Source organism: Scyliorhinus torazame, chromosome 12 (assembly GCF_047496885.1).
Source record: "Scyliorhinus torazame isolate Kashiwa2021f chromosome 12, sScyTor2.1, whole genome shotgun sequence".
Lineage (NCBI taxonomy): Eukaryota > Metazoa > Chordata > Chondrichthyes > Carcharhiniformes > Scyliorhinidae > Scyliorhinus > Scyliorhinus torazame.
In genome coordinates this window covers 90,426,182-90,435,096 of record NC_092718.1, presented here as the reverse complement: position 1 = coordinate 90,435,096, position 8,915 = coordinate 90,426,182, and positions in this window count along the sequence as shown.

The following is an 8,915-nucleotide window of genomic DNA, read 5'->3' as shown; positions in this document are numbered from 1 at the left end:
ATTTAATCAACTCCAACGCCACTATGGAATCGGCCCTCAAACCTGACCGACTGGAACTCGATCCGCAGGCCGCGGAGGCGAAAGGTATTTTTTCGCACTGGCTCCGCTGTTTAAAGGCCTACCTCGCCGCCTCCTCCTCGCCTTCCGTCATCGATGAACAGAAGCCGAGTCTCCTCCATGCCCGGGTGAGCCATCGAATCTCTGTTCAACTCGAGGAAGCCTCTACTTACGCAGATGCCCTCACGATGCTACAGCGCCTCTACGTAAAGCCAGTGAACAAGGTATATGCACGGCATCTCCTCACTACTCGCCACCAACACCCCGGGGAATCGCTGGAAGAGTACCTACGCGACCTCAAAGTCCTTGCACGAAGTTGCAACTACCAGGCCGTTACGGCCACTCAACATAAGGACCTCGCCATCCGGGACACCTACGTGGCTGGAGTCATGCCTGCTGCTCTCTTTGGTTGTTTCTAAGTATGGCGGTCAATATGGTCGCCTTCCTTTATTCTAATTACATTTGCTTTAGAGTCCCCAGGTATCTTTCGATACCGCCACAAGGTTCAAACCCGAATACTGATCAAAGAGCGGTACACCAGTTAGTTAGTTCAAAGTCAATACGATTTATTTACATGCACAGCAATATCTACTCGTGCATGAAATACTACCGACTAAACTATCACTACTGCTAAAGCCTATACTTAGCTTCGGGCGCCCACTCAGTCAGAGGAACAATGGCCGTTGGTCGGTTCTGAGGCTACTGGGGTCGAAATGATTGAGGGGAACAGCTAAGGTCGTCCATCTGGTAGTGAGCGTTGACCTTGGACTTACTTGCTTCTGGTGTAGCTGGTGGACGGGTCTCTCCGCTTTGAGAGCCGATTCCAAGACAGCGATTCTCTCCTGGGGCCTTCTCCTTATACCCGAAGTGGTTTTGCGTGCTTTTGGGTGGGCCTTGAACTTGGACCCAATCAATTGGGCCATTTCTTGATCATTCGCATTGATCCTGACCAATAAAGGGGTGGGTGCCCTGATGGCTGGGCATGTCCTAGGTGGCCGTTGGCCTGCTTTGTTTTCTGATTTTGGTTTGGGGAACTGGCGAGGCCTGGGGCCAGATCGGTTACTTAAGTATCTTCCTTTGTTCCTGGAGATGGGCCATCCATATGCTAATGGGCCTACAGTTTCAGTCTCGTCTGGGAGCTGTTTCTGTAATATGCAGACAGGCTCTGTGCCTGCCTGCTTTCTTAGCATTGTCCATTTTTTCCCTGCAATCTTTGCAAATGTCCATTTTGTGTTCTGGAAATGGTCATCCCAGATGGCTACACACCCTCCTTGTGTTCCTCAACGCGAAGCGTGAAGGATCAAATTACTGCATCTTCTTCGTTCTCCTCCTAAGTCGGGCACCCATAAGCACTGACAGGCTCTACACTGCTCTGTCCTATGAATTGCAACTTTTACCTAAATTATTTTATGTACATACATCATTATAAAATTCTACGGGGCGCTCTGACATTCAGGCATGCATTACAACAAAATAAAAAACTGGAACCTCTAACTGTCCTTAACTAAACTAACCTCAATCAATCAAAATAATTTACAACATTTTAAACTATACAATAGCAGCAACACAGGTCTCTCTGGCTTGGCAGTCAAGTTCTTTATTCAAACGAAACAAACACACACAAAACACGGATGCACTTTAATTCACTTAAAGGGGTTGCGGGGTTTGTTGAAGTATGAAAATAGGGGATCTGAAGGTGTATACCGGGGTGCGGGAGGCTTTCCTCCGCCATTTCCTGAGTCTAAGTGTCTGAACGACACTGCAGAGTATCGGCAGTACTAACAGTGCTTCCACAATGTAGGACAGGGAAAACCAGGTGATGAACTTGTTACACCAGGTCGGTGTATCGGTAACTATCTCGGGGTCTAGTGTATGGCAGGGGTGGGAAACATTCACGGCCTGTGTGGTAGGGGTCAGGGGGGTAGTGTCCGCGTGCAACTGGAGGGATCCCGCTAAGATCCAACTGTAGAGTCTTCATCTTTCCTTCTTTCTCTCTTCTTCTTTTCTTCTTCTGAGGTTCCTGAGGTCCCCGAGTTCTATGGACACAAGTATAATTTCTGTTATTATCTTGTTTAAGATCTCGTCTGTCTGTCTGTCCTTTATTGCCAATCACCCATTATAATTGGTCACCATCTGTGACTCCCTCATTTCTTTTTAAACCAAATATTTGGGACAAGACATCCGAGAAAAATACTGACACAGTGCAAGCCATCTTGCAGCCTGTGTGATCTACCATCCTAGTGTTTGAGGATGTAAATAGCATCTGGAAGCAACCTAAGGAGTTTTGAACTTAAAGAGACAAAATGGGGTGCGTGTGGGCCGCGGCGGGTAAGAATGGGTGGAATCCCCGGGTAGGACGGTGACCAGTGCGTATGTGCTCTACCCAAGCGTAGCTGACAAGAGGGGGGTCCTCAGGCAGGGCGGGGACCAGTGCCGTTTCTCCACTGCCTGAGTGACTGGCAAGAACGGTAAGAATTTGTGGTCGTCGTGGGGGCTGCCTCTTATGATTACCTTCGAATCAGAACAATAGCTATGATTGGTTGTCTGCCGACAAACTAGGTCCTCTAACAGCCATTGGGCGTCAGAAGGGTAGTTCTGCCTGCATCAAGATGTGGCGTGGGGCCATGAAAACTTTACATTGACAAACAACATTCAATATTCACAATAACAAACAAACGTACATTACAAACATGGTGCAGGTTCCATCGGTTCCTTTTTACCATCATCTGGACATCTCATTGCTCTAAAGCGAACAGAGTCGCAAAGGGATTGGTGGGAGTCAGACTCTATGTCATCCTCTTCTCCCGGTTGCTATACTCGTGACTGGAGTAGGTTTGCTAAAGCTGCTTGGGGCGAATTGGGGTCCATCTCATCATTCCGGATGAGCCTGAACAAATTGTCTCGGTGCCAGAATTTTGTGTCGAGGTTGGAGCTGCTAGGGGTTAATCCATAATCGTCGGGCGGTGGGTCTGGGTCAGGGGCTTTAATATACGTTATCTCGAAGGGGTCGCTGGAATCATGTTCGGAGTCGCTGGGAGTGGGGCCTGGTGCAGGGGTGTAATGGTAGCGTGGTGCTTTCGCTATCGCTGTCGCTGTCGCTGCTGGTTGAAGGAAGGGAGAGGCGGAGTCGTGGCTCTGGGGGTGGAGTCGAAGTTGTGTCTGAGGATGGGCTGGACAGTTTGGGGGAGGGTAGGAATATATCGTTCGTGGGCGGGGCGTGCTCATCTGCTGCTGGCTGCAAGTGAGATGTGGTGTGAATGGTTGTTCTCCGAGCCATAAGCATTAAGCTGGTTGATGTGGAAACACGCAGACTTGCCATTCGGATAGGTGATTTTGTACAGAGGGGCTGACTTTATCTGAGATGGAGTACGGTCCGGAAAATTTTGGGGAAAGGAATGAACTGGGGTTGTATAGGGATAGCATCGCTTGCTGCCCTACTGCAAACTCGGTGGCGTGTACCGTTTTGTCAAAGCAAGCCTTGCTTTGTTTCTTGCGGGTTCCAAGCCTGACGGCTGCTGCAAGCTGGGCGGCCTTCACATTCTCTAAAATCTGTTGTACTGCTTTCTCATGCGTGAGGGCGGTGACTGCGGGGCTGGCCAAATCCAGTCCTAATGAATATTCTGTCCCTTTCATGGGACGTCCAGTCATGAGGGTGTATCTTGTGGACGTGGATACTGTGTTTCGAATGAACATTAATGCAAATGGGAGAACTGTGTCCCAGGTGCTGTTGTGCTGTTGCGCCATTTTCCTGAGGGTCGCTTTTAAAGTTCTGTTCATCCTCTCTACAATACCGCTTGATTGGGGGTGGTGTGCAATATGAAACTTTTGCTTTATTCCAAAAATTGTGAGGATGTTTTTCATCACTCGTCCTGTAAAATGGGAGCCTTGATTGGATTCTATACTGCGTGGGAATCCCACCTTGTAAAGATGTGCTGAGTGAGGATTTTAGCTGTCGTTTTGGCAGTGTTTGTTCCACCCATTTTGTGAAGGTGTTGATGACCACCAACACATACTTAAAACCATTTCTGCAGGGGTTTGGGATCCTATGTAGTCAATTTGCAAATTCGTCCAGGGGCCATTAACGGGGCGGGTGTGACTTAGCTGAGCCTTTCTTGCATATGTGTCCGGATTGTTCTGGGCACAGATTAACCAATTCTCAATGTAATGTGTAACATTGGCTTTTAAATCAGGCCACCAGCAGAGGGGTCTGAGGTGGGCTAGGGTGGGTTCAATGCCCTGGTGTCCATGATTGTCATGGAATTGACAAATAATTTGGTTCCTGTCCTGGCTGGGGACTACATAACTGCCGTCTTTTAGAATCACACCGTCATGTGTGGTTAACGCATTTTTAAACTTATCATAAGGGGCTGGGAAGTTGCCTTTTAAAACTTCTCTGAGCTTCTCATCTTCCTTTTGAGCCTTTGCCAAATCATGAATGTTGGTATGCGAGACCTGAACCGCGTGTACTGGGGTGCTTCGGGGGGATTCCAAAAGTGACCAAGTCTGGAACCTGCTTTCGCTAGGGCGTCTGCTTTAACGTTACCGGGGGAGAAGAACGATGATGACTTCGAACTTTGATGATTCCATATTTACGGTCTTTGGCCGTTTTCAGAATATGCTGGAGTTATCCTGGAAGGTTTCATTATGTGAAAGGTGCTATTTTTACATTCTTGTCTTTGGCAAGTAAATATTGAAGAGACAAAGCCACGTTTGTGTGGAATGAGTCACAATCTGAAAGTTTAACTGAGTCCCCACCCTATACTTCAAACACACAGTACAGATTTCCAACCTTGCCCTGCAGGGGGCTCCATAACTCAGGAGTTAAAGCACTGGTCTTACACCAAGCGCTTTGAGTTCAAATCTCACTCGGTGCTGTTAATATCAATTTGTAGATATCAATATTAAACAGTTCAGAGGCAGAACCAGAAACAAAACACTGACTGCTGCATTTCTACTCCTGCTCCATTCCCTCACTTCCCACAAGCTTCTCTCTCTATTTTCACTCCTCTCACCACCCTCTCTCTCTCTGCTTCCTTCTCTCCCACCATCCCCCTCTCTCAGTAACAAGCGCAGAGAGATTGAATGAGGAAATGTGAGAAGATTTGCAGAACAGCAGCAGGTTATTCAGCCAATTGTGGCCAAGCCTGCTGAAGATGAGTTACTTGGTCTCATCCACCCTTCCAGATCTTGGTTGCCATTCGACAACGCGACTGGGAGTGAGGAGAATCTTTGGTGATGAAAACAAATTCAATAAGATTGCACAGAAAGAGGCTATTCAGCCCTTCTGCTCCATGCCGGTGTACCTACTCCACCCCAGCCGCCTCCCACTCCCTCTTCATCTCATCCCTTCACCATATCCTTCCATTCCTCTCTCTCCCTCATGTGTTTATCCACACACATCAATACTATTCCCCTCAATCACTTCCTGTCATAGCGAGTTGCATATTCTCCCCAGCCCTATGGGAGCGAGTTCCACACTCACCCCCCTGTGGGAGTGAGGTCCACATTCTCCCCACTCCCTGTGGGAGCGAGTCCCACATTCTCCCCACTCCCTGTGGGAGCGAGGTCCACATTCTTCCCACTCCCTGTGGGAGTGAGTCCCACATTCTCCCCACTACCTGTGGGAGCGTGTTCCTCATTCACCCCACTCCCTGTGGGAGTGAGTCCCACATTCTCCCCACTCCCTGTGGGAGCGAGTTCCACATTCTCCCCACACCCTGTGGGAGCGAGTTCCACATTTTCCCCACTCCCTGTGGGAGCGAGTTCCTCATTCACCCCACTCCCTGTGGGAGCGAGTTCCTCATTCACCCCACTCCTGTGGGAGCGAGTTCCTCATTCACCCCACTCCCTATGGGAGCGAGGTCCACCTTCTCCCCACTCCCTATGGGAGCGAGGTCCACATTCTCCCCACTCCCTGTGGGAGTGAGTTCCACATGCTCCCCACTCCCTGTGGGAGCGAGGTCCACATTCTCCCCACTCCCTGTGGGAGCAAGTTCCTCATTCTCCCCACTCCCTGTGGGAGCAAGTTCCTCATTCTCCCCACTCCCTATGGGAGCGAGTCCCACATTCTCCCCACTCCCTGTGGGAGCATGTTCCTCATTCTCCCCACTCCTTATGGGAGCGAGTCCCACATTCTCCCCACTCCCTGTGGGAGCGAGTTCCACATGCTCCCCACTCCCTGTGGGAGAAAGTTCCTCTTGCTCCCCCGATCCCTGTGGGAGCGAGTTCCACACTCACCCCCCTGTGGGAGCGAGTTCCACATTCTCCCCACTCCCTGTGGGAGCGAGTTCCTCATGCTCCCCAATCCCTGTGGGAACGGGTTCCACACTCACCTCCCTGTGGGAGCGAGTTCCACACCCACCCCCCTGTGGGAGCGAGTTCCACACTCACCTCACTCCCTGTGGGAGCGAGTTCCTCATGCTCCCCATTCCCTGTGCGAGCGAGTTCCACATTTTCCCCACTCCCTGTGGGAGCGAGGTCCACATTCTTCCCACTCCCTGTGGGAGCGTGTTCCTCATTCACCCCACTCCCTGTGGGAGCGAGTCCCACATTCTCCCCAATCCCTGTGGGAGCGAGTCCCACATTCTCCCCACTCCCTATGGGAGCAGGTTCCTCATTCTCCCCACTCCCTATGGGAGCGAGTTCCTCATTCACCCCACTCCCTATGGGAGCGAGGTCCACATTCACCCCACTCCCTGTGGGAGCGAGTCCCACATTCTCCCCACTCCCTGTGGGAGTGAGTTCCTCATTCACCCCACTCCCTGTGGGAGCAAGTTCCTCATTCTCCCCACTCCCTTTGGGAGCGAGTCCCACATTCTCCCCACTCCCTGTGGGAGCGAGTTCCACATGCTCCCCACTCCCTGTGGGAGCGAGTCCCACATTCTCCCCACTCCCTGTGGGAGCGAGTTCCACATGCTCCCCACTCCCTGTGGGAGAAAGTTCCTCTTGCTCCCCCGATCCCTGTGGGAGCGAGTTCCACACTCACCCCACTGTGGGAGCGAGTTCCACATTCTCCCCACTCCCTGTGGGAGCGAGTTCCTCATGCTCCCCAATCCCTGTGAGAACGGGTTCCACATTCACCTCCCTGTGGGAGCGAGTTCCACACCCACCCCCCTGTGGGAGCGAGTTCCACACTCACCCCACTCCCTGTGGGAGCGAGTTCCTCATGCGCCCCACTCTCTGTGCGAGCGAGTTCCACACTTACCTCACTCCCTGTGGGAGCAGGTTCCACATGCTCCCCGATCTCTGGATGAAGATATTTTTGCTGATTTCCCCATTGGATTTAATACCACAGATCCTATTGTTGAATACGTCAGGAAACGGGCAGTCTGAGTAATCACAGAAACAGTATAAATCATCAATTAGAAAGACAGGGATTATCCAGGGACAATCGGCCTGGATCCGTTGAGAGCAGATTGTCTCACAGTCATTTGCGACACAGAAGGAGGACATTTGGCCCATATTGTCCAGACCAGCTCCCGAGAGATAATTCAGACAATTCCATTACCCCCGCTCTATGCCCGTTTCCCTGCATGTTTAATTTCTTCAAGTACCCTCCCAAGTTTCTTTTGAAATCATTCATCGTCTCCGCTCGCACTCCTCCTCTTGGACAGCGGGTTCCAGGCCATTACCACTCACTGTGTAAAAATGGTTCTTCCTGACGTCCCCCCTCCCCCGCATTCCTTATTAAAAATCTTCAATCTGTCTTCCCCCCCGCCCCCCATAATCAGCTCATGACAATAGCCTTTCTTTACCTTATCCAAATCTGCCACCATTTGTCCACTACTATTTGATCTCCCCTCAATCTCCTTTACTCCAATGGAGAACAATCCCAGTTTTCCATCCCAAACCTCGGAGCTAATATCCCCTCATCCCTTGATACATTCTGGTAAATCACCCCCTGCACCTTCTTGAGGACCCTCACACCATTCCCAAAGTGTGGTGACCTAGAACTGGACATAATCCTCTAGTTTTGGTTTTGCCACTGGATTTATAATCTGGAGGTTTGGACTCAGAGTCCAGAGATATAGGTACAAATCCCACATCGATGGTTGGGGAATTTAAATTGAACAGAATAAATATGGATTGAAATGCTGCCACCAGTAATGGTGAGCATGAAAATGTTAGAATATTGTTGAAAACCCATCTGGTTCACTCCTGCCCTTCAGGGGAGGAAATCTGCCATATTTACCCAGCCTGGCTTACATGTAACTCCAGACCCACAGCTATGGGGATGACTCCGAACTATCCTCTCAAATGGACGAAATAAACACTCAGTTGTACCGAAGAAGGTGACTCACCAAAACATTCATCTCGTCAATAAATGCGACCTCACCAGTGACGCCACACCCCGTGCAAGAGCCAACAGCAGGGTTTATACATGTTGAGACAAGGGGCGAAATTCTCCGTTATCGGCGGAAAGTCCGCCGATCGGCGCAAAAAACGGCGCAAATCCGACTTGCGTCACGTCGGAAAAATGGGTCGAAGGTCTCCGGCCCGAAATGGGCTAGCAGCGACGTAACGGGATCCGCGCTTGCACAGTGGTTCACGCCGTGCAGCGTCATACGCGCCGCACGGCGTGACGGCTCATAAGGCCGCGCTGCTCCCCCCCACCCGACCGGAACACCCGACCGGAACACCCGACTGGATGGCTGGCCGCCGCTCAGCCCCGAGGTTCGAGACACGGGATGTGGAGGCGGTCCTGGACGCGGTGGAGCAGAGGAGGGACGCCCTGTATCCCGGGCACGGCCGCAGAGTTGCCCCATGCCACAGCCGGCGTCTGTGGAGGGAAGTGGCAGAGGCCGTCACCGCTGCGGCCCTGACACCACGGACAGGCACCCAGTGCCACAAGAAGGTGA